Source organism: Cuculus canorus, chromosome 11, assembly GCF_017976375.1.
Source record: "Cuculus canorus isolate bCucCan1 chromosome 11, bCucCan1.pri, whole genome shotgun sequence".
In the NCBI taxonomy this organism is placed as follows: Eukaryota; Metazoa; Chordata; class Aves; order Cuculiformes; family Cuculidae; genus Cuculus; species Cuculus canorus.
Window position 1 is genome coordinate 14,270,664 of NC_071411.1, and position 25,889 is coordinate 14,296,552.

General features: G+C 46.2%; 1 protein-coding gene across 6 annotated transcripts in view; it reads left to right on the top strand.

Annotated features, from left to right (window-relative positions):
- Nucleotides 1-4,552: 4,552 nt before the first annotated feature.
- Nucleotides 4,553-25,889, top strand: part of FOXP1 (forkhead box P1) — a 385,807-nt gene continuing 364,470 nt past the window's right edge. For 3 of the 6 annotated variants that reach the window (XM_054076324.1, XM_054076329.1, XM_054076330.1), the window contains exon 1: nt 4,554-4,703. The gene's annotated coding sequence lies outside the window, so the exon portion shown is untranslated. Of the gene's footprint in view, nt 4,704-5,269; nt 5,372-25,889 lie in introns of those variants that run through there. The other 3 variants (XM_054076334.1, XM_054076331.1, XM_054076325.1) reach the window with 3 other exon arrangements.

A 25,889-nucleotide genomic window follows, 5' to 3' on the forward strand; every position in this document is an offset into this window, starting at 1 on the left:
ATTTGCCAGTTGGTTTATCGAGAGTCACAGTGAAGACCAGTCCCTGTGAAGGGGCACAAAAGGGCACAATAGGATATTTTTTCGTGGCTGTCTGTTGCAAGAAAAAAAAAAAAAAAAAAAAGAAAAAGGAGCCTTGCTTTTGCTTTCCAGGAGATTGAGTTCATTTTCTATTTGACCAGGATAAATAATAAACAGTATTTTTCTGTGAAGGATTTTGTTACGTTATCTGTTTAAACATTCCGTTATGTTTTAGTAATGTGAATAATGATTATTCCTGTGCTTCTGAGCTCTCCTTCTTGGCTCGAGTGTCAGAGGTTCAGGAGACACCTGGCATTGTTGACAGAGCGTTGAACTTGAACGCCTCTCACTGTGACAGGGCAAGCCCAAATATTTTGGGAAGAGTCCTTGTTATGTTAGGACAGGGATTGGTAGCACTGATGCTGGGGATGGGTTTTGCTTAAATACCGAGTTGATTACTGTTTTGTTATTGGAGGAACAGCGTGAACTTTGGCAGGCGGGCTGCTGCGAGGAAGGAGAATTGGACTTGGGCATTTCTTAATTGTAGGGTGTGCTGAAGGCTGTGGGGTCTCAAAAGAGGCCCTGAAAGATGTTTTTCTAGGAGTGAGAAGGTGAAAAATTAAAGCTTTCTTACAAGAGAACACAAATGTTCAGAGGAGTCCCTGTCTGTAGACAAATACATGGGGAAGGGCTTTTATTAAATATCTTTTTAATCATATTTTCCATCACTAAAGACACTGTTTGCTTCCCACAGTGTGTATCTTCCCACTTTTATTGGCTGCTTCTTCAGCTCATCTCTTCTCCAGAAGGCACCCTGCATCTTGGTGTAGTGCTTTGTGCATCTTCAATATACTGCACAAGCGTCCAGCTTGTGGCGTTTCAACTTAATTGGTCATAGACTTTCAACAAGATTGGATGTCTTGTAGTGTTTGCCAATTCACGTACAGCATGTAATTATATTCAGGAAGCAATAGGAACTAAATGACATTAATTCCCATGAATATTCATTTAAGAATCTCTACCAAATTCAGGCAGATTAATAGTCCAACGCATGTACAATGGCTATTCATTGCCCTCACAGGAAAAGGAAATATATATTGGCTGGCAGCTCAGGACAAGTGGAAATGGGCTATAGAAAAGTTACTTCTGGGTGGCTTCTGATAGAGAGGGGGCTGCAGGGACACCTTAATGACTAAAGAGAATTAGTGTGGGTATGGACACGAGGAGCCTTTCCTGTCCACTGAGGAGTCTGGGCTGAACCCTAAACTCATGTTTCTGCACTACTAATAGCAAAACTCATAGCAACTCTGACCACAATAGAGCTCCCCTGGACTAGCAACAAGTAAAATGCAGTTCATATTGCGCCTGACTTGTGCTGTCCGGTGCGCGGAGCCAGCCTCCAGCCTGCTCTCCCCAGCTCACGCTGCCACAGGGCAGAGCAGCAGTTTGTCTTCCTTGCCAGCACCAGTAAGTAGGCTGTGCTGCTGGCTGCGAGCCTGGCACCGGCCCTCGGAGTGGCTACAGGGCAGCCCCATCCTGCCAGGCACCACGTGCCTCCTGGCACACGGAGGCTCGGTTCTGCTCCAGCTCGTCCTCTTGGCGCAGGCCAGGGACCTGGCTTTCGCAGTGACCAGGGAAATCAAGAAAGTCTAATAGCAAAAGCGGGGGGAGGCAGGAGAGTGAGCTTGCAAAGTGGGCATCAGAGTTTGGGATGCTGAAAAAAAAACCAAACACCTTTGTTTTTTTTTTTTCTTTTTCTTTCATAGAGATTGTATAAAATCATATTTAATTAAAAAATTGTCTATGTCTGGTCGCAGACATTATTTAGCATGACTTATTTATAAATTACCTTGTGTCGGACAAGGCAACTTGAGACCTTAGCTGTGTCACATTACTGTTATTCTTTTGTGGGATTTCCCCAGTTGGAGAATGGATCCTGCTTCCATTACAGTTGGTGCAAGTGTTGCCACCAACATTGGGCTTAGTCTCTAAGATGGATGTTTATGCCTTTTAAAATTCCCCCCTTGTTGCCAAGTCAACCCTTTCCATCCCTATCTGAGCAGAAGTAATGTCTGGCATTATTCACCTGGCATGTGTGATGGGCAGAGCTGCATCTCCTGCTTTTTCTCAGGGTATCTGTTGCCAGACTGGTCCGACTTCCCCCATTTCTACCCATGAAGCAAAGCGATGTGGAGAGCAGCAACTGCCTACACCTCCGTAATGAATTTTGCCACGAGCCGCAGTACAAGGGCACTTGCAGGTTCCCTTCTCCTACCACTTTTGACAATGTTTGACTTACTTCAAATGAAGTCCAAAAATCATAAAATCAGGGCATGAAACCAACATATGCTTCTCTTTTTACTACATCCACCAACTTTTTTGGGTGGTACACTGTATGTATCTCAACTTTTACATCCTCTGATGTAAAAGGCAGAATAATAGCCGAGTACCTGCATGAGCTTTGCACCTAAGCAGGAGCACAGAGTGGCCCAGGAACCAGCTGTGCAGCCTGGTGATGTGTTCTGCAAAGCCTCCTAAACCAGTGACTAAAGCAGAAAGGACTCCAAGGCCTGGCTCGTGGGACACTGGAGGTGTGGTGTTACAGTAGCCTAGAAAACATTCTGACTTTAAAACAAGTAACACCTATAATTACCGAGGCGTCATCACCTTCATAATATTTTTTTTTGCCAAGCTAACAAGCCCGTGTACACCCTTGCCAAAATCTGCCAAGCGTTTGCTCTTGGGATGGTTCAGCTGGTGGTGGGAATATCAAGCATCTTTCTCCAGGCACTTGTAAAACAATACAGCAGTAAACAATTCAAGTACAATTAGCAGCTACATTGGTGGAGGGAGAGGAAGAAGTCCCGCTGCTGGAATTGTCTATGGAATTAATCATGTTTTAGGGAGCTGGTTTAGATTTGTGAGGTTAAAAAAAAGAGAGATGAAGTTGTTTCCAATAAACAATATTTATTTCTATGAAATGTAAAGCAATTTTCCGAAGGAGTAAGGGGTTGTAGGGAATGTTGGAAATAGGCTGGTTTTGTAGGTTCATGGTCAGGAGGTAAAAAAAAAGATGAACCAAAAAAAGATGAGCGAAAAAAGCCTGACTGACAAAACTTTAAGAGGAAGGTGAGTGTTAAGCAGAGCTGGTGCCCCCTGAGTGGCAGGGGCAGCCCCAGCCCGGGCTGGGGGAGCGCATCCCAGCGCTGGAGCAGCCCGAGCGCTCCCCAAGCACAGCGCGCTCATCCTCTTCGCAAATATTTATTTGCAGCGATTTTCCCCCCACCTTTCCCCCCCCCCCTTAATTATTTAAAATATAATGAATTAGGCATAAGCACCTTGCCATTACTGTAATTTAGGGCGTTAATTGCTGCCGGAGCGGCTCCCCGAGCCCATGGAGCGCTTCTGCCAAGAGGTGGCGCCGCGGTCGCGGCCCCGGGACGGCGCCGGGCGGGGCGGGGGGCGCGGTTCGCCCCGCGGGAGCTTCTCCGCCCGGCACCGCTTCGAGCGGGGCTTAGAGCCGGATCGTACCCCCTCCCCGGCATCCATCCCAGGGGTCGGTGCTGCGAGAAGCCATAAATAAATAAATATTAGAAAAAAAAAAGAAAAGCAAAGGAATGGGCAAAAAAATGTAGTTTCTCGCAGGTCTCCTCGGAAGAAAAGAGTTTCACCCCCCCCTCCCCGAACAAAGTCGGTAGCCAAGTAACTCCCGCCGGGCGGCGAGGCTCCATCCCCGCGGGGACCCCGCGAGGCGCTGCCCGCTCCCCCCCCGCGCAACCTCCGCGCGGCCCCCGCTCGCTCCGTGCCGGGGATGCTGAACTTCGCGGTGCCCGAATGCCGAGGTTGGGGGGAACCGGGCGCTCCCTCTCGCCGCCCTCTCCCCGCCGCGATGCCGTCCGCTCGGTGCGCGCCTCTGCGCACCCGCGCAGCGCTCCTAAAGCGGCGTTTGCGCCCGCTGCGGGGAAGGGGGGGGGGGGGGAAGAGCGCAGGCAGCGCTCCGCGCAGGTAAGGCGGGCATCCGCGCAAAGCACCGCGGGGGTTACGCGGGTTTCACACCCCCCAAGCCGCGGAAAAGTTGCTGAGGGAGGGGATTGGGGGGCGGTGCGGTGCTGCCCTCTGCCTCCGGGCAGCCGCGACCCCTCTGTCCCTGCGCGCAGCTCTCCGCAGGGCGCGCAGCCACCACTTTAGCATCCTCTTCCCCCCCCCCCATCCTCCGCGCCGGCGGAGCATCCATCCCTCCCCCCACCTCCTCCTCCGCGCCTCCCTCGCTCCCCCCCCCCAGCTTTTATTATTTTATTTTTTTTATTATTATTATTATTATTTTTCCCCTTGCACCGAGCCTTGTTTACCCAGCAGGTGGATGTGACGTCAGGGACTGACAACAGCAAAAAATAACAACATCTCCCTCCGCGGGGGTGTGCGGGCCGCCCCCCGGGGCCGCCTGCGCGGGGCTGCGCGGGGCGGGGAGGGGGCGCGGGGCGGGGAGGGGACGCGGGGCGGCGTGCGGGGCCCCGCGGGGCTCGGCGGCGAGCGGAGGGCTCTATTGTTATTTACCGAAGCGGCGGAGCACGCCGCCGCGCCGCCCGGGCTCGGAGGGACGGGAGGGGAGGGGACGGGACGGAGAGGCAGCCCGCGCCGCTCCGCGCCCGCTCCGCGCCGGGCAGCGGCAGCGCCGAGTCCTGCGGGTGAGTCCGGCGCCCCCCGACACTTTCCCCGCTCCTCCGGCGATGTTGCACTTTTTTCCCCCCCACGTGTCCGCACCCCCCTTTCCTTCCCCCCCCCCCAGTCCCCCCCCCATCCCCCCCCCACTGCCGCCTCCGCGGGTGCGCACCCGCCCGCCCACTTTGGAAACTTCCCCCCCCCCTTTCCCCCGGTCCGTCTCTCCGCGAGAGTGGGATGCGGCGCCTCTTGTTGTGTGTGTCCCCCCCCCATCTCCACGCTTACCTCGTGTTTTGCGCCGCGTGTCCGTCCCGCCCCCCTCCCCCCGCGCAAGGGGCGCGCAAGCCCCAACTTCGGCACTCGGGGCAAGAAGTTGCGGCGGGGTCCCGCTCCCCCCGCGCCGGGTCCGGCCGCCTCCATCCCCGCGTTCCCCCCGGCACCTGTTGCGGCTTTGCGCTTCCGCGGTCCCTTCCGCAGGCGCGGAGCTCCGCGCACCCCCTCCTCCTTCCCCCCGGCACCGGCTGCCCCCACCCCCTTCTTTTTCTTTTTTTCCTTTTTGGAGACGAAGTGTTTGAATAAACATCTGCGTCTCCCCCAGCCCGCTGCAACTTCTCGCTACGCGGGTGCGCATCCTTCACGTCTCCTATCCCCCCTTTCCCTCTTTCCGCGGTGCGGAGCCTCAGGACGGAGCCCGGTAAGTTGGGACCGCGCTGCGCCCCTCGCACCTGCGCCTCCGCGCATCCCTCCTCCCCGGCGCAGCGGGAGGGTGTGCGCTGCAGGCGGCGTCCGAGCGGCGTCTCCGCGCTTCTCTCTCCTCCCCCCGCCCCCCAGTTGATTTTTTTTTTTCCCCCCCCACCTAAAAAAAAAAAAAAAAATTAAAAAAGAATTAAATGCCGGCGGCGGGGCGCGGGCTGCGCTGCGCGGGTTGGGCTGCGCGGGGCCCCCTCCCCACCCCCGCGCAACTCGGAGTTATCCGAGAGCATCGCCGGGCTCGGCTGCGGAGCGCCTCGATGTTCTGCCACTTCGCTGTAACGATTTTAATTGCGTGTGCTTTGCTTTGAGTGAACCAAACCGAGTGAGATTTTGCTACTTCGTTTTTTTGTTTGGTTGTTTTTATTCTCTTTTTTCTCGTTTGTTTCCCCCCCCCCCCCTCCTCCCGCTCCTTTTTTTTTCCGCTCCCAAAGGCAGCCGCGGCAGCTCGCAGCCCTCCCGCACCTCCCCGAGGTGCCGGCGCTCTCCGAGCCGCTCCTCTGGCGAAGCCGGAGCCCAACTTTGTGCTCAGAAGTTTTAAGGTTTCATTTTTAGTAACTGTTTTTTTTTTTTTTGAGTGAGTAATGTATCTCTGCTGCTTGTAACCTCTGCTCTACACACTGTATCTTGCTGATATTTAGGGTGCTGGATGAGTTATAAATATTAAAACAACTCTCTAAACTGTGGTCCCATATAGTTTTTCCAAAGTCGGTGTTTTACCTGCTTTGACCAATTGTTGGTGTCACTAATGGCAGTTTCTTAATTAGGCAAAGTTTCAGGGATGTCCTCGAAGAAACTTGCTGCTTGTGCTGTTAATCCACAGTTTGCTTTAATATTTCAGCAGAGGCATTTCATTCGATTTAATATTTTCATTGTTTCTGTTAACTGCTGAGAAGCCTCTGCTCTTTGTAAGTTTGAGAGACCCTGAAATAATTCGAGATCTCAGAGGAGCGAGTGTAGGCAAGGAGGTCCTCTGCATCTTTGGGGGAAGAGGGGGAAATGAAGGCTACTAGTTTCAGTTTCTCTCCTCTGAATCTTTTCGCCTGCACATTTTATTTGAACTATCTCCCAACCGTATTGAATGGACCAGGGCACTGGGAGAGGAAGCTCTTCACTAGTTACCATTCAAAAGGTGTCGGCTGAAATCTCATTGCTAAAAGGTATTGTAGCTTTAACATCTTGCATTGGCAGCATTCTTCCCCCTTAGTCTTTGGATTAGTCATTGTATGAGAGACAGAAAAAAAAAAAAAAATCACTTTTTTTTTTTTTTTTCCTTCCCCCCTCTGGAAAAAAGTAAAGTAAACAGCCTCCAACAAGTGAACCTTGACAACCCAGATTAAGGAAGGCAGGAGAGATCAAACAAAGCTGCTGCTGGGCTGTTGTCAGGAGCTGCCTCACTGAAAGCTCTGGACTATTCGATCAGGCAGCGAGGCTATATGTTCACTTATGCAGAAATGGACCATTACAAATGCTGAGCTTTGTTGTGAAACCAAAGGATAACTTTGAGAAAAATAACTACTATTCCAAACAAGGCTTTCTGTTGCTTACGATTCTGACTGCAAAGTTAGTTTTTCTGCGTGGACTGGGTTTTGGGGTTGGTTTTTCTTTTTTTTTTTTTCTTTTTTTTTTTTTGTTTTTCAGTGCTAGTGGTTTAGAGTGCGTGGTATACACTTTCAGAGAGATTTAGGATTTGATTTTATTTAGGCTGTCTAGAGCTGCAGAGAAGAAGGTGTTCAGTAATGTAATGTTGAAAACCGTTAACCTTCTGTGGAACAGAGCTTTTATTTCTGGATCTCTGAATTGTAAGGAAACATGGGTATTCTTTTTCTCTGTATGTAAGTGTGCTGTGCTGATGTATAATAGAGGAGTTTGGTTGTGATTAAGCGTTGCATGTCGTATGACTGTTCCTGGAGTTTAGAAAACTTGTAATATCCTTCCTCCAAACCTGTTACCGACCAGTCAGGGTGGCATCTTATTTTTGATATGCCAAGATTTTTGCAAAACGGTGTTTAACTTGGCTCTGTGGCTATGTTGGGAGACTCTGTTACTGTGTAGTTTTTCAGTGGAAATAGTAGTAGGGGATATTTACAAGTACTTCATTTTACTTTAGTAAATATTTCAGATTTAAGTATTAACCAAGTGTAGCCAGTGCAGGTTAGGTTATTTTTGTTGCTTGAGTTTCATGTATCTATTCAACACTTCACCGCAAACTCTGCACATATGCTCCGTTTCAATTTCTTTTAAGTGTTCCAAAACAATGGAAATAATCTATTAAAAAAAAAAAAATCTGAGGAAAAGGCTGTTACCCTAATGTATATTAATCAGGAGGCAGACCAAGTGCACATCTACTGAAGAATTAAGAAATCCAAAACCTTTTTGCATGAGTATTTCTTTGATTAGCAGTGCAGATCACACAATAAGTACTTTATACTTTTTATAAGGTAAGGTTTCATAACCATCCTACATAACTTATCATAAAGTCTCTGGATTTTTATGGTATATATTTTAATTAGGCAATAAAAAATGCGTGTGTTAAACATGCACATGTATGCAGTTAAGCCATTTTGGCTAATGTGTAAGTTTTTTAACATCTATGAACATTTTCTGCTTAAATCATTTCCACCAGTAATCGTAACGTAGCTAGTTTTTGTACTGGTAAGGGAAGGAGCAGGAAAGTTGAGCAGAGAATTATGCATTGGGCATTATTGCGCAGCATATGCTGCAATATGCTTTTTCTTGGAGTGGATCACCTTTTTTTTAAGAGCTAAAATTTGCATTATCATCCTTGGTATGATATACTGTAAACATTTGTAGCTCCAGAATTATTTCTGTTTCACAGTGCTGTAAAAATTAGGAAGAAAGGCTCGTAGTATAAAGGCAAATTTATGGAATGCAGCTTACCATTTGGTATTCGTACTGCTTGTGGTCATTTATGTTGGGAGATTGAACCAGATAATGTAATTCCTTTTGTGAAATATCTATTGAGCATGCATTTGTATATCAAATGAAATAACATATGCACACACATATGTAGGATATATATGTAAAATAGTTCTTTCTGCAAGGCTGTCCAGTTATTTATAGGGCATAATGATACTTCTGTCATCTTAAATTTTCTCTGAGAAGCTTTAATAAATTTAAATAGATTATATGCTGTCAGAAAATAGTATAAATTTTGTTTACGATTCACTTGCTTTAAGGTACTTATACTAAAGAAGCTCATTTAACCCCAAGACTGAGTAGCATTAAGTGGTGAGAGGAGTCTGCTGAAGAGCTGCTACTGCCCTTTGCTCTTGTGATAATCTTAAATTACTACAATTTAATTGCAACTTCAAGGCACTGAGCTGAAATATTTTTCTGCAGCTGAGAGAGGGCTGGAGGAGATGTAGTGAGATTTTTTGCAGGTAGCTGGGTTTCTTTTGGAGGTGCAGCATTTGTTCAGGCCTTCCCTGCCTTTCGGAGTGCATCCAACACAGCATTGTGCGTTGCATGGACACAGCGCTGGCGCCCCAGCAGGGAGCTTTGCCCAGGGGATTCCCATCTTGGTAGAAGCAGGATCGGGCCCTGCAGTAGTCAGGCAGCTCCGGTGCACGGGTGTCTTGTTTGCTGTTAGTATTTAAGCTTACACTTGAATTAATTAAATGCATGTCACAGTTGTTCCTTAAATGAGCCTTACTATCAAGGTGCTTTCTGGAGCTTTTCCCTGCAAGTCTCTGATGGGGAGGCAGGGAAGGGGCTGGCAGGTGGAGACAAGGGCCAGGAGGTGATGGGCAGCGTACACCCTGCTCTGAAGGTGCAGCCCGCGGGCTCCAGGGAGAATGGCACGGTCCCTGTGGCCTCGCAGGCAGGTTCAGGGTGCAGGCAGCCGCCCTGGCTGCGCAGGTCGTGATCCAGAGCACGCTGGCATCACGGCGCTGCCGCTGCTGGCGCTGCTGTTGGGTTTGGCTTTTGGTCTGTGTCACTAACTCGTGTCACTGAAACTTTATCTTTTTTTTTTTTTCCCCTACTCCCCCCCTATGTATAGTAGCGTGTTTTCACACTCGGTGAGTGGTTCAGCAGAGATATGATAGGCAGTAGGAGCCAGAAAGCATTTGCCGAGTGGAATTTATAAACGTTGTGCACTAGAGATCAGCCACGTCTTTGCGACCGTTTCTTAGAGGTCCTGGCAACCAAACTTTACTGAAATGCTTAGAAAGGTATGACCGGGCTCGGAGTCCTTGACTTCATGCCATTGAGGAGACGCGTAAGTGCTTGGATGTGCTAAAGCACAGTGGTGTTTAAACTGTGAGTCTGATTGGGTTTGCGTTGGCCAAATCCTTATGAAATGTCTCGTTGCAACAAGAAATGAAGATCTTGTGTTTGCTAGAACTGCTTGCTTTTGCACTGACAAAAACGCTGCTCGCAGCCTGCTGCTCTCACAAACTACTGTGCCGTTTGATTCCCACAGCTCGCGGTGTATTGGGAATTGCAGCTACTGTAGGTAACAAGGTGATGCCAGTGGATATAGAGGGGAAAAAAGTAGAATGGCATAAATCATGCAGTCATTAGAGGAAAAACTTATCTGTGGAAACTCTGTAGTCTTTTTTTTTTTTATTTTTTTTTTTTTACATTATATTTAGGCTGCAGAGGAATCAGCTGTTCTATTTTTAGGAGATCAGATATTTGTTGGTTGGGATGTCTGGAGTGTTTTAACATGTGCTCTTTTTTCTTACTTCAGCGTTGGAGCTACCAGAAGCTGCTGGCTCTGTTCGTGTGCAGTCTTTGCGAACGTGCTCTAGGGTTTTGTCTTTCTATTCTCCTGGCACTGATCTCTACCATGCATGCGAGTGAACAGGCTTATGTCTAATGGCTGTTTGTATCTGGCAAGTATCCAGAGTAATCTTGATAACTTTTTGTTCAGCAGCATCCTGAAAATGAAGATAGTATTGTATGGAAAATGAGCAAAGAGAAGAACATGGGCAAGATCGGTTTCTTTCCAAGAAGTGTCTGGTACCTGAAGGAGGACTAAATAATTTTTTTCCTCTCGTTGACCCTCCCTGTGCTGTTTTAAAAACATCTTCATTTTAGTGCCCTGAAATTGCAATTAAGTTGTAGTAATTTAAGATTATTGCAAGGGTGCAAAGGGCAGCAGAAGCTCTTTAGAAGTCTCATCTCAATGCTTAATGCTATTCAGTCAGGGGGTTAAATGAGTTTCCTCGATGTGAGTACTTAAAGTAACTAAATCGTAAACAAAATTTATATTATATTCTGACAACTAATAATCTATTTAAATTACATTAAAGTATGTGTGTGAAAATTTAATTAAAGACAGAAATACTGTCAAGCCCTGTAAATATCTTGACAGATCTACTGAAATGGAACCTATATCATAAAATATTTACATGTATCTGACAGTGTTTCTGGGAGTGCTATTCTGAGACTAATTGTGGGCTTTTTTCCTCCCAGTTTCCTGTTCAGTTGCAATGGTCTCGGAAAATACACAAATAAATACACAGAATGTTTTATTCGGATGATTCTCTGGTGTGTTGTTTACTGGTAGTTGCTCACTCTGTACCGTGCTTGTCACTGTTGTGTTTTTATTAGAAGTGCCTGTTTCCTTAGTTTAGCACTGCTGTTGGTTCTGAGGTACGGGGAGCACTAGATGTGCAGTCTGTAAGTCAACTTTCTTCTGGATGCTTGGCCCAGAGCACAGTGTTGGAGGGGCTCTTGTGCTGTTGATTTAATTGATTTTTTTCAGGTAGAAAGCGCTTACAACCTTTCTTCTAAATTTTTGGAATAGGTGTGAAAGCGTTTCTGGGAGCGTTGGTGAGTGCATTTGCTGTGCGGGATGCTTCTTGCGGTGCAACCACAGTGCTTCTCCTTTGCGGTGTGTGGTCCAGGCTGCGTTCAAGATGAGGAATGTTTTGCTCTGGATAAAACTGGGTCTGGCTGAAACTTCAGCCAAAATTTGGTCCTTCTTAAAACCCACTCGGCAGGATTCTGCACGGCGCCAAGGGCAGGCGGTTTTGTTGGGAAGGTGCAGGATGAGCCGTGCTTTCTCATTACCTAGTCATGAGTCGGGGAAAACTCCCAGCTCTCCTTGGCTGGGCTGTACATCCCTGGAGGTGCAGGGCTATGGGAGGAGGGTGAGGATTTGGACATGGAGAGAAGGATGGGGTGGGAGTGTGGTGCTGTGGGTGCTGGGGAGCCCTGGCTGGGCTGGGCGCTGGGCTGCTGAGCACCGCCACTCCGACAGAAGGTGGCACAGTTCGGCAGGTTGGCTGGAGCCTCTTACAGCATCATTAGTTTTCCCCTCTTCGCCAGACATTTCCTTTCATGTTGGATCCGAGTTTTAGCTGTGCTTCCCGATCAGTCTTGTCATCTTGTTGCTAACAATTAGGGTCAAGTGTCTTTCCTTGGGCTCTCCACAGTCTTCGTGTTGGTGTCCCTCCCCCAGCTCCTACCCTAAGCTGTTTGTTCATTAATTAGTAAATCAGACATATTAACACATCAGTAAACCGGAGTCATCAGACTTCCCAAGGCATCTCGGGAAACCCTCTCTGGTTTTATGTGACCGGACGTGCACTATTGCTGATTTAGATGGTAGAGCCGATGATGCCAAAGTGTTGTTAAGAGGGAGATAAATAGAGAGCCCAGCAGTAAGCAGAATGTCATGTCTCTATTAAAAACCTTGTGATAAAGGAAGATAAAATGGTGAGGGGGGGATTGCTGGTGCGTTCAGAGCAGCCACTAAACATCTGATCACAAAAATCAATGGTGAATTCCCCTTCCTGCAAAACATTTGCCTGCAGAATTAATGTCTGAGCCTGGGTTTGATTGCAGCGAGTGATGGAGCCCTGAAAGGACTTTTGTTCTCGCCAAAAAGGCGGACGAGGGTTCTCAGGGATTCAGGAGCTGTCTGAGCTGGGATTCAAACATCCCTCCCTGGTTCCCTTTGAAGTGGCTGCCCCTCTTCCCCAGCAGCATGATGTTCCTGGGATGCTGATGAAGTTGTTCCAGGCTCACGCTGGGGCTCATTGCTCTGTGCTGCCTCATACCTTGATTTCCCTGGTGCCGTGGCCACCTGTGTTCCTGTCCAGAGGTTGGTCCTTGGCTTCACAGCAGAATAACAAGGATGCAGGGTTTTGTATGTTTGCGCCTTTTTCTCGGCTGAGCGCAGAGGCTGCGCTGCAGAAGTGAAAAATGTAACTGATTATAAAGAAATGAGTGGTCGCAGCAGACAAGAGGGGAGCGGTATTAATTTTACCACTTCTGTAATGAAACATGCAGTAAAACATTAAATCATCACAGCCCTGTTTGCTGAAAGGATGTTAATCATTCCATTAAGAAGGATTAAGTAATTAACTGGTATTTCTTTAGGAACCAATGTCAGTTTTAAAAAGCATCTTCATGCTGTCGCACAGCGAATGCAAATTTTGTTTCTCCTTCTACTGCTGGAGTTGAGTGGGACAGCTCTTCCCAAGAAACTTCTGGGAATGCCAAGGGAGCAGAAATAGAGTTCTTTTTGTGACTAAACCCTGCTATTCCAACAGCCTTTTGATGGCAAGGTTGTCTTTTCTGACTCTTGTAGGCTGGGCCTGTTGCAAGCCTTATTCAGTAGTCTGTTTGGGATTAAGAAGTTAAAGCCTTCTTGAAGCGTTCATCTTGGTGATTGCGTTTTTATTTATTTATTTATTTAATAATAGCTTTTATGTTGTAATAGTAAGCTTGCTGACAGTGAGTCATGACCTCTATCTTCCGTGAACCTCATGACAAATTTTTGTTAGCTTGTCAGGCAGCTCGTCCAGCCCCATTCCCACGTTTTATACTTGCATTGGAAAGAAAAATTCCATTAAAATCAGTGGTGTAATTCCTTCTTTTGTCCTGTGGCAGAAGACCTTTTAAAAGCAGTGGCAGTGCAGGATGCTGGGGAGCATCATGGAGATGTTTCTGGAGTTGGGCTGTTTGGAGGGTGTTGAACCTGGATTCAGCTGGGAACGGCCAAGTCCGGGGGAGGATGTGGCCGGCAAGGCTTTTGACGTTGGCTGATGCTCAGTAAGGTCAAAAGTGCGTTTTTGTGAGGGTGCACATGCAGATGGAGGAGCAGGTGGGCAAAAGAGAACAATGACAATATTTTTCACTGTTTCATTGTTAAAGGATCAGATTGAAGCTCCTGGATGGTGAGAGGTCCCGGGGCTGGGGAAGCATCTGCGTCGGTGCTTCTGCATCCTGTGCTTCTCAGCTTACTGCCTTTCTTCCAGGGTCTGATCTGTTTTTTGCCATGATGGAGAATGCAGAATTTGGCGTTAACCGTGTCAAATTGCTGCTGCCAATGGCCTCAACTTCTAATATCTCAGATAGTGATACTGAAATTGTACCCAAACCAAACTTTTCTGTGACTGATATGAATTCTGTCTGGCAAATAGCATAATACAGTAGCACCAGTTGCGTTAGTATTGATACTTTCTGCTTTCGTAACTACTCTGCTTCTCAAATAGGGCTCCTGCAGGCAGCATCATGCAAACTCTGTTGATCAGTAAACTGGAAATTATTATCCCCTCCCTCCAGTGGATTTCATAAATAGGTGTATTCCGTGCATAAGACAGACAGATTTTGCTTTGGTTATGTGTCCTACAGTCCGAAAACCTGTGTTGAAATCACAAAAGTGTCCTTGGGTAGACTGAGGTTAAAAAAAAAAAAAAGTAAAAAGGCAGTTTGGCTCAGAGAATAAAATTCTTGCATACGTACGCATGTAACATATAGTAAGAATTTATCTGGATGTTTTGTACTGAACATCATACCCTACATCTACATTAGCAGATTTGAAGAAGAGATAAATCCCAGTAAGTGTTGCAATAGTAATAATGTGTTAACAACTTTGGTAATTTATTTTAATCAGAGAGTTGTGTCAAGGGCCTCATCCTGTTCTGGTTGAATTAAATGAGTGCTGGGAGGAGAAACCTCTGAAATAGCTTGGTTTTGTTAGTTTTAAATTATATGCCTGTGCATCGATGTTCAGATAATGTATATGAGGTTTGTAAAGCTCCTGAGTTGTGTGTTTGGAAAGGTGAAAATGTATTTTTCAGTGATCAATTACTGGATATTTAAAAGGCTCCGAAAGAGGAATGTCCAATGTATGCGGTGTAATTATTGTTTGTACAAGTATTTTGAAGTTATTCTCTGGCCTATCCATCTGAGTTTCCTGAAGGCTGGTAGTGTAAAGGAATGGCGGTCTTATTCAGGAAACCTTTCTAATCCGTTGTTTCAGTTGCAGGATTTAACTGAGAATGGGAGAAAACCATCGTGGTGTATTTCAGCTGATGTCATACTGTGTACATTTGTTCTGATTTTTTTTTTTCTTCACTGCTATAAAAGCAGTATCTACACCACTCAAAAAATACTGTTTCATAAAAGTTGAAATGGAACATTACCTGTGAATGAAACTAAAATATCTTAAGCCTGTCCAGCATATTCGTAGCATTAAGCAGCTGGAGAGGACTGGGTATTTCGTATTTATTTTTCAGATTGGCTGGAATATGGTCTTTCCAGAAAAGGGTCCTTGGACGGTTGAAGGGGAAATCTGATTTGTCAGTGAATGCTTTGTATTTGCTGATGAATTCTGATTGTGCTGAAGCATGTTGTGTGGAAATGGAAATTTATTAACTAGGATTTCAAGGGATTTTAATAGAGGCCATTAGATAGAGGCATACTTGTAGAGAGGTAAACTAGTAAATCTGAACAAACTGAAATATAAGAGCTATAGACGCTTGGCTCTGTTATCAAACTTGCTGCATAAGCCAGAGTTTATGCACTGTGATAATGCTAATGACCGGCAGAGCCAATGATGCATGACTGGAGGAAATCAGTGGTATAATCGGAGAAAGTTATCAGGGTTTTGTCATTAAATATTAGTGATAAATAATACACTTCATTTTGAGTAGATAGGATGTATTTAATTCTGATGTGGAGAGTTTCAATTTAATAAGGACCATTGCTGAGTAAAATGATAATCTTTTGTAATTTAAAGGGAAAAATAAAAACGCGTTTGTTTCGGCACCGTCTCCTGGTGGTCACCCTCCACTGCTGGTTGTCTTCCCTGGTATCTGATAGCGAAGAATATCTTTGCAACTATTTGAGATGGATCTTTATAGTAGGGCGTTTTATCCAAATTATTAGTTTGTGCAACACAGAACCAATTACATGAGACCAGAATCAAAGGGGATCTGTTTAGTGTAAACTAGGCATCTTCTTCTGTTTTCTGCTTGAAAATGTGAATATTGCAGCAAATCTACACTCTCTGCTCCATGCAGTGGTTCCCCTAGAAAACAGTCCGTCTGCCCAACGCAGTAACAGGAGGGGAGGGATGAGGCCAAAAATACAGATAACTTACAAAACGAGGTCTAATTTATCTTTTAAGTTAGTTAGAGAAGTATAGCTTAAACTGAAGTAAGAGGGATATTAATAGGCTCTGTAAAGGACAGTTTGCACCAGGAAAAAAAATAAAATAAAGCTAGTCGGCTTTTTTTAGCAAAACAGGCTAACACCCGGTGTAAATCTGTGTCATTAGCTGAGGCAGCGCGTGATTTCTAGAGCATCGCTTTTCCTCTTGTGAGCCTTTGCCTATGGAGGCTCGTCCCCAGGCCTTGAGGCAGATGCGATTCAGTATCTGCCTTCAGGAGACTTCACTTGTTGGCTGCAGGACCTCTGCCTGCGTCAGCGTGTGGCCCTGTTTAAGCAGATACCACCAGTTTTGCCCGACGAGTGGCTTTGTAACGTGGCCAGGATCTTCCTGCCACCCCTTGGAGTCGTGTTTGAACGCAGAATCTCGGCTCGAGTTTCCAGAATTAGATGGCGCGGTGAGTAAACAGAGCGTACTTGCCAGTTCTCACATCCTCTTTTGCAGCGAGTGTTGCAGCGAATCCTGCAGGCTTGACTCATCTCCGAAGTTCTTCACTGATTTGAAGCAGATCTCGTCTGTCTTTTGAGAAAGAGCTGGAAGTCTGGCCGCAGCTCCTGAGCGCTCAGTCCTTCTGTACGGGAATGCAGTATGCTTGAGTCAGCCCCTGCATAAAGTTGGGCAGTCCTGAGTAACTTTAGTTGGAGTTATGTGCTTGTATTTAAGGGTAAAATTTGGCCTGCAGTCATCCCTTATTGAAAGCTTTATGGAAATACTTTGTTCTCACTATGCACAAATATTTACATTATGGTGGGAAGAATTTTTTTTTTCTTCCATTTCTTTTTTTTACCATGTTCTATGTCATGAACACAAGGAGGGAGTGGAAGATATTATGTGCAATGCCCTGTCAGTTACAAAATAATGTTCAGGTTTTCAGCTGGGATTTCTCATAGGTCCAAAAGAAAAAAAAAAAATATCCTTGTGTATTGGAGCTCTGTGCACTTGTCTGATCGCAACGGGCCGTCCAGGATAGGAAGGGAATTCTGCCTAATGCTGTAGGTAGGTTGGAAGGGGAAGGGCATACAGAGCAGAAAACTTTTCTGGGTAAATATAGCTAGTGTCAGATTCAGCCCTTATTTTAAGAACAGCATGTCTTTATGTTTCTGTTCTTCATCGCTGTTGAATCACCTCTGCATGTCAACCTCTGCCTAGTGGATGCTCTCAGCAGATTGAGGAGGAGGACACATTGCTCTGCAAGTGCATTACAATGGTCTACACGTGTGCTGTGACTCAAGTGCGCTCACAACTTCATGACGTGTATTGAACGAGAATTGTTTCCTTGGAAAGCCTTTATCTTCTTTTTTCCTCAGATGAAGGATGATGCCGCTTTCACAGGCTACTTAACAGTATGCTTGGTACTATATAGGATGAGGGCTTGGTTCATGTTGCAGCTAAGTAGATTTAGATTTGTCTGCTTGTCACTGGACGCTTCCCATAGTGTCCCAGTGCTTCAGCTGGTGGACCTGACCAGAAGGTGAGACCGTGCGGGAAGCTAGACCAGCAAAGAAGTAACCTAGGTAGGAAAAATTATTTCTGCCAATTGAGCATCCTCATTGTAGTCCCTGGAGGTCAGCGGAGGGTTCAAAGAGGTCAAGGTCACCCCTTTGATAAGTCTGTGCCCTCCTGGTTGGCTCTTCTGCAGTGTGAAACGTCTGCCAGAGGATTTGCATCTGGGCCCGTTCTTTTCCCTCTGGGTAGAGGAGTCCTCCTTGCCCAGCTGCCCGAGGGTATGCAGTGCCTGCCGATGAGACTGCCTTGCCAAAGCTAGTGCGAGTATGGGTTTTCATTTAATCGTTAATTTAACGGTGCTCCCTTAGTGCCAGGTAATAAAGTTGTCAGTGTGTGCATACTGAAAAGTCCGGCATCGTATTTTCTTTGGGTTTTCTTTTTTCCTGTTAGCAGTACACGATGAGCTGGTCCAGAGGCTGGATATTTTTGATAAGGGCACTGAGAGAGATCCAGGTTACTAGCTGCTGTTGTTTCTTTTTGTTTTTATAGTACTTATCTGTGCGATAAGCCAATACAGCTGCACATAAAACTGTGTCCAGCCTACTAGCTAACTTTTTAGTTAAAGAACAGAAGTTGATAAGGAAGTACATGGCCAGAGCTCAGTGATGTCACACGCAGCATCGTGCAAGATGTATGTGCAAGATATGTTGTGGTTTGAAGGAGACTGGGGAAGGCAGATGCCGGCACGTGGATAGCCATGCGCAGTGCCGCCGCCGGGGCTGCCTGCAAGCCCAGGTGTTGGCGTAGATGGTCTGCACAGGGCTCGCCTGGACTTATTTGGAGGTTTGAGTAAAGCTTTAAATACTGATGAAATGGGTGCAGGTGCATGGTAACGGGATGTGAAACTGGAGGAGCCCTGAGGGAGCCTGACTCGAGCCGTGCCAAGCAGGGATGGCCTAAGAGTGATATCACCTTACTGATAATCTGGCACGGTGTTGGCGTTCACGCGTGTCACGGGGATTGTGGGGGTGAAGTCATGCTGCAGTTTGGCAGAGACCTAATCCCTCCACCCAGCGGTATGGGCAGCTCTCCCTCCCTGCACAGGGACAACTTCTTGCCTGTGAGGGCTCAGCTTGCTTGGCTGTCCCCGCGCGGAGTGTTTTGGGAGGGAGTAGCACCACAGAGTGGCATTGCAGGGCACCCCTGATGCTCTCCAAGCCTTGCTGCGTGATTGGCATCTGCTAGTGAGGGGGGACGAGGCCACTCTGTGCCCCACATGTTTTACTTTGGAGTTGGTGGATAATTTTGAGAAAGGCTGGAGACAGAAATGTTGGTGGTGCGAGAAGAGGCTGGGTGCCCGCTGGACGGGGCTGCGGGGCACCTGGGGAAGCGAGGCAAGCACCCGGCTGCCTGCCCTGGGGCGTCCCCGGTGTTGCACAAAGTCGTCTGCCTTCTTCAGCTGGCAGCACGTTAACTACACGTTTTTGCATTGTCTTGTTGAGGAATTTGAACGTGCAGTCTGTGAAGCAAGGCATCAAAGCATTAACCCTCACTTTTAATTATTACCTGGGTTGGTTTTCTTTTTTGCAAAGGAGTAGCAGTCAGAATGAAATATTCAGTAGGAATAAAATGCTTATTATCCACCTTTTCTCCCTGCTTTGTTTGTGCCCAGCCTGAGTTGCCAGGTCTCCCCAGGGGTGGCTGATGTGCAGATGAGCAGAGCTGCAGCCCTGAACCACTCTTGTGCTCACCTCTTTTTTCACCAAGTGCTGAGCTTTCATATTCTGCATCTGCAATTATACGTACTCCTAAATATTGCTCACCGTGCGTTGGGGTTGTTTGTTCTTATGCGCCAACATCACATGTGATTTGAGCCTTAATTTGCTTTATGTGCTCTTATGTTTTCCCCCTCTCCTCTTTGACCAGTTGGAGGGTTTGAGAGGAGAGCCCACGCCAGCACAATGCTACCAGGGTATGGGCTCTCCCACTTACCAAGCTGCGCACACAGTGAGTGCCTGGAAGAATGCCCCTCCAAGTCATTATGAATTAAGCATTGCAGACAGAAAGAGAGATGAAGCTCTGTGAGAAGACTTACGACTTGATCCAAGAATTATGTGATGTGCAAAGATGGAGAGAAAAACAAACTTCTCATCCAAGACGTGGAAGCTGTGGTACTCCTGCCCCGGGGTGCTCCAGTGCAGCTGTCTGAAGGCTTCTGGGATCTCCACAGTCCCACCCGTGCCTTAGCCAGCGCCTGTTGCTTTAGTGCCGTAGCCAGGAGACCCCATACAAGCTCTAGTTTTAGTTGGTGAAGTTGTGTATGGTTGCTAACAGCTGAAGCTGGCTGTAGAAGCATCAGATTTCCCAGAAACTTGCAAGAATATGTGGATCGACATGTATTCCCCCCATCTGGATATGCCATACTTGTTACCATCAAGGTAAGTGAGGTAAAACCCATTTTTCTCTAGTATGGCAGAACACTGCTCGTGAGTGAACTCAGTTTTTCTCTGTTTTCAAAGCAAGACCCTACAGGGCATGTGGGTTATGAGGAGGTTTGGATGGTCGCCGGGAGCTCTGCTGTACAGCAGCGGCAGTGGGGCTCTGCCCACCCGTATACTGTGCTGATGTGCTTGCGTAGCCTTAAAAATCATTTCATGGTACCCCGATGATACATGAAGTGCTCCGTGGAGACCTTGAGCATCCTGCCTCTTGACCTGCTGTTCTTGCTGGGGACTTTATGCCATGCGTGTACCTGTTATGGGTGTGGGAAAGGGCAGGAAGAGCCTGAGATTTCAGGATGGCAGAAACTCATCTGAGGAGGAGAAATGATTAGGCAAATGCAGAAGTCTCGTGTTCACACAGCTCGTTATCCAAACCTGCCATTGTGGCAAAGAAATGGGAGGAATCTCCTCCGCTGGCAGTGGAGATGTCCGATGCTAGCAGTGTAGGGTGCGTCTTCCAGTTTGCACTGAAATAAAAAAAAAAAAATAGGCAGTGGTTGATTGCCTCTTGGTTTTAAGTGAGTGCAGTATTGAGCGCAAATTAAAAACAACCTTGAAACTGCACAGATTCATAAAACTGTACACTGGGATTTTAAAAATTACCTCCATTGGAATCCTGGAAGCATCTGTTACATAATTAATGCACTTAAAAATATATTCTATTTATGATTAATCCAGGACTGTAGTGTGTGCTAGTTAAATGTCTGGATCCCAGGGTGCAATGCGAGGAAAGAAATGCAGTTGTAATCTATTTGATGGTTATAGGAAGGGACGTTTGCTACAAATAAATACATTTTCCTTAGTCTTTTTATTTGTCGGGGCCAAGCTTATGTCTGTTGTGCTGAGTTTGTTGACTGGTAAATGTTTTGAGATTTATGCTCATAATTTTGTAGATCTACTGGAAAAAATAACTCAGGAATAATTAGGGAGATTGACCATACAGCAATGTACCGCGTGTGCGACAGCCTTACTGGGTTGATGATCTTGGGCATGGTGTATGCAATTAAAAGTGCTAAGGCTCAGTACCGTGAAGCTTTTCAAACGCACTCTTGAGATACACAAATGCTTTAGGGGGTGCACGTTTCCCAAAGAATACCTTGCCAAAGTTACTGGATGCCTTGGTTCTCCTTTCCAGAGCCGTATTTCAGGCTGAGAGCTCCTGGCTGAGAGTGGTGGGGCAGGCACAGCAAGCATAGGTACGACTTGACAAACCTCAGCCTGCACAGTTTTTTTTTTTTTTTAATCAGGAAGGTTTCAGAGGCTCTGTAGCTTTATTTTTTTGGAGGCTTTTGAGTTGGCATCCAGCCACCGGGTCCTGGAACAGTTTCTGGCATCACATTTCCGCTGACAGATTTTTCTCTCTGCCCTCTGTTTTGTTTCCCTTTTTTTCCCCTCCCCCTTCATCTGACCACTGTCTTGTCAGGTTGGTACAGGATCACACCACATGAAATCCTTTTCTTCCATCTTATTCTTGTTCCTGTTTTGTAAAAGCCTGCAAGCTATCAAGATTGTCCGTTTCCCGGTGTGTTCCAGGGTGGCAGTCCCACGTTGTGGTGGGCTGTGGGTGGCCATGGGTCCTGCGTTTCCCTGCTTGCTTTGGGCTGACCGAGCATGCTGGCTGCAGCAGCTCTTGGGAACCTGTTAAAATGTCCCTTTCCAAACAATTATTTTTTTATAGTGAACAACCATTGTGTGTGTTGGCTCAGGCAGCATTTTGAGATTGAGTGCAGCAGGTCTTGTTGCACCTGGTCTGTCCTGTGTCGCTGCTGGATTAGTAAAGGGGTTACCCGTATTGAAACCATACGTGCTTCTTGGCGCGCTGAGATGTGGCTCGGCATGGAGGTTGGCACCTCTGCCTTTTGGGCTCTGTCTGCCCTTGCGCCTTAGACCTGTGGTGGAGACAAGATGGGGAGGGGAAACAGTTGTCTCCTGTTTGCCTTTGATGCCCAGCTGTATTGTCTTTCCTCCCCATGCCCAGGGTGGATGCTGGAGGCATCATTGCAGGTTGCTGGTTGCAGAGGCGTACGGCAGCCTGACTCTGCTCCGACAACCTCTCTCTGAGGCTGTGTGGCCAATACTGGAAGAGAGTTACTAATGAACTCAGGTTTCTGCTTACTATCGGTTGTCTTAAACTGTTTCTGTGCTTCAGAGTCCCCCATGTTCCTTCAAAATGTAATAAGGGAGGAGCAAGCCTGGTTTCGTGGAAGGTGGAGATGCTATAGCCTGTCTCGAGAAGACTCTTAGCCATGGACTGTGCTCTTGGCTCTTCCTTGCCATTGATCTCGGTGGAAATGTTGCTTCTGACTTTTCCCACTGTGTAACGTGAACCTTTTTTATCTTTCCTGTATTAAAGCGTACTCAGCATGGGCTTTTCCTTTAGTTTTGAAGCAAGATGGATGTTGAGGTACATGAGCACCTGGCTGGTTTTATTTCTAGCAAATTGAGACAAAAAAAATCGATTATTATTGGTAACTTAATTTTCTGCAAGCTAAAGAGGCCCAAAGAGAAACTCATTTCCAAAGATCTTTTTTCCTTTCCTTTTCTTTTTTTTTTAACAAAGGGTGCGTTCTAGCTGTATTTCAGCCACTTTGAAACTGATTTGTGGGAGAGCAGTTGTGTTAGACAGAAGAAAAGGATAAAATCTGTGAATTAAGTCAAAGGATGAGAAGGGAGAACACATCACATGGGGATGTGTTTGGATCTAACGAGTGTTCCTGTGAACAGGCCTTGGTGCCTCTGCTTGTTATGGGCCAGGTCAGCAAAGTTTGGCAAGTTGAAGGGGTTCGAGTGGGTGGCTGATGAAAACAAAGAATAAGATTTTAAGGAAAAGCAGGATCTGGTGACTACCGTAGTGCAACTTTATTTTTAGAACTTGATTGCATTTGAGTTGCTAGCATTAGAAAAACTTCTTAGCTCACATTATACTGCGAATTTCTTTATTTTTAAAGTGGAAATTTTACAAGCTGACGTTTTGCAGCATGCGTAGTACGATTTGGCTGACAGCATTGTCTGGCAAAAGAAATAACCAAATTATTATTCAGTCATGGGTTTTTAACAGCCGCAAAGCAAGTGGATGTTAACTAAATGATGCAATTTATTCCCTTCCTGCTTATTGCCAGCTTGCCTATTACAGAGAGACTGCCAGCTTTAAATAAGTGGTACCCAGATGGTAGTCGCATGACGCCCACTTGGTTACGGAGCCTAAGCAGGGAATAACTCGGCAGCCACTACAAGCTGTGGGTCAATTGAGGGGGAATGCCTGTTGCTTCACAGTTTTGCATATGTAAATCTGTTAATGTTATGTCAGTATTGTGCGGTCTAAACACAAGCATTGCCTTTCTCTGAGGCCCAGATGAACTTGGATCGCCGCCCAGTTAATGAGGAGCCGAGTGCGGAGCGGCAGTCGGAGGCTGCCGCTGCCGTTCGCTTCCTTGGCGTGAACTCACCGCATCCCGGATGCTCTCCTCCGGCACCGCTGCCCGGGGCTGGCAAGGCCAGCCGGAGCGGCGGGGCGAACACCCCATCTATTTTTAGCCCCAGCACGGAAGAGGGTTGGCTTGGCCCGGCTGACGTTTTCTTTCTGTCTGCCACACTTCTGCGCTTGCCTTCATCGACTGCAGATGTGGCGCGCAGCCGCCTCCGAGAAGTCATGAACTGTGTCGTCTGCGCCCTTTAACAGCCAACATCTGCTGCGGCTGCCTGGTGGAAGCGGCATGGAAACAATTTGGGGGAGAGTGATGAAGTTTGGCCCTACAGACAATTACTTTATATTAATTGAATTGAGATAGTTACTGTACAAGTTGGGTTTGAAGCCAGCATCCTCCCCCCCCACCCCTTTTTTATTATTGTTTTAAAAGCAGTAGTTAAAATTGCTTGACATGGGAATGCTTTTTATTGTTGATCATTTCTGGTTCTGAAAAGTTTATTACAATGAGTGAAAACAACAACCAAAAAAACCCATAAAAAGCTGGGGCTGTAATATGCTTAAAGGCTAAAAAAGTACCAATAGTGTTGATTTAAGCAAAGAAAATGTTCCTGGAGGTATTGTAAATTTTATGTGCCAGATGAAAAGCATTAAGTGTGTTATTTTTCATGAAGGAAAAACATTCTGATTTTTAACCATTTTGTAAATGGTATTAATGCTCTAATATGGCTTAAAAAGTCTTGGGTTTGTTCCAGGAGCGCTTGCCCAGTGAGCAGGTCCCACAGGGGCATGGGTCAGGGGCCCAGGCTGGAGCAGCATTGGGTACGGGGACTCGGTGGGCTGCAGCCTGGCTTTTGGGGCAAAGTGCTCCATCGTTTCTATTTCCCCCTTCCTTTTCTTCTGTTTTGGAAGCTGCGAGTAAGCATTTTTAATGCAGCAAGAATAAAACTGAAGGAGAAAATAAGCTGCTTTGGAATGTAGCAGAAAGCTGAGATGCTTCGGTATTTTATCTTTATTTTGCTAATTATTTGTCATGGAGATCTGAGTTGATTCCCTGAGATTTCTTTTAAGCCTCTTAAGAGTAATTTTTTTTGCCTAACAGTAATTTTCCTCTGCTTGATGTTCCCCAGCTAGAGCGTTGTGCTGCTCCGTGCTGGCGAGGGCAGGGAAATAAGCTCAAGGTTCAGAATGTGGACCGGCGAGGGGAAAAAGTGATGAGGGAAAACAAAGGGCCTGTAGGGACTGTGTGGAGGGTTTATAACTTGGAGGTGGTTCTTGGGCTGGGATGAGAATTTGTCCAGCAGTTGTCCTTTTTGATGGAAAATTAGTTAGCAGTTGTTTAAGAGCCTGTGGCAAATTCTTATACAATAAAGGTAAATCAAGCTAGGCGTTGGTTTATATGTGATTTTCTTCAGTTTCCTATATTAGCATGAGAACTATAGCTTACCCTACTGAAAACTTAATTAGGCAAACAGAATGCTATGTTAGCAGACACTTACAAACCCAATGTGCTCAGGCCTAGATTCAAATAAGTTAATAAGAGTTATATTAGGTGTTTCTAATGGTACTTCTGCTTTTTTTTAAAGAAATGCTGTCTTTGGTACTAAGCCACCCTCACCTTTTTGGGAAATGGTTTAATTGAAAGGCTTGATTGTGTCCATTTAGTCACAGAGACTCCCTTCTGCTCTGTGGTGTTAATCGAAGTGTCTTCGTACCCCTTATGTTTGGATGTCTGATGTAAAGCCCCCCTACAGGAGAAAACTGGGATGAGAGAAGGAAACAGTCTGTTGTGGAGTATACTGAGAAGCACCAGCAGACACGAGCAGAACAAGTCTTCAGAGGTAGTGTGGGTGTACGGGTGCATGCGAGTTTGTATGTAATGTATTTAAAATGCCAATAGCTTATGCCTTTTGAAGGCTCCAAATCATAGCTGTCATATTAGCTATACCATTTCCAAAAATAATGCCAGGAACAGCCTGATACTGATTGTTCAAAAAAGCATCGTTATTCTCTGATACTATTTGGGGCCTTCTAACATCCCCACATAAAGCAGGTGTTTCCATGCAGTGTTTCTCAAAAACTGCTTTCTGAAAGGATTTTGATTCCAAATCGAAGGTATTTTCTTAAGTTTTTTACTCCTGGAAGACAAAATGATGAGGGGAGAGAGGAAGGACCTTGTTTTCTTTCTTACTCCTTTCAGCATATAGGGCTTTGGACAAAGAATGTTCATATAAAGCCTGCAAATTTAAGCTGGCTGCCAGAGGTTTGGGACTTTGCTATTCCATAACTGATGCTACACCATTTCCTCCGCATCCACGTGCTTCTGTCTGCAAAGTGGGAATGGGAATAAGTAGCCATGTTATGAGGCTGCTGGAGGATTTAAACAATGCTTGTGAAGTGCTGAGGTCATCTAATATAGGGCTTTTTGGTAATAAAAAGCATCAATGTGTTCAGCCAGTCTCAGGCCTCAATAGGACCGCGATGTTGGTGTGATGAAGGGAGTCTCTGGTGTTTCTTTACAGCAATTTTGTACTGCTCTAGCTGTTCATGCCTGGTTTTGTGCCACCAAGCAGAATTGCCAGTGATTGCCGACTTTAAAACGTTTCTTGGACGCTGGTAAAGCAATGTGTATTTGTTTCGATCTTGATACAGA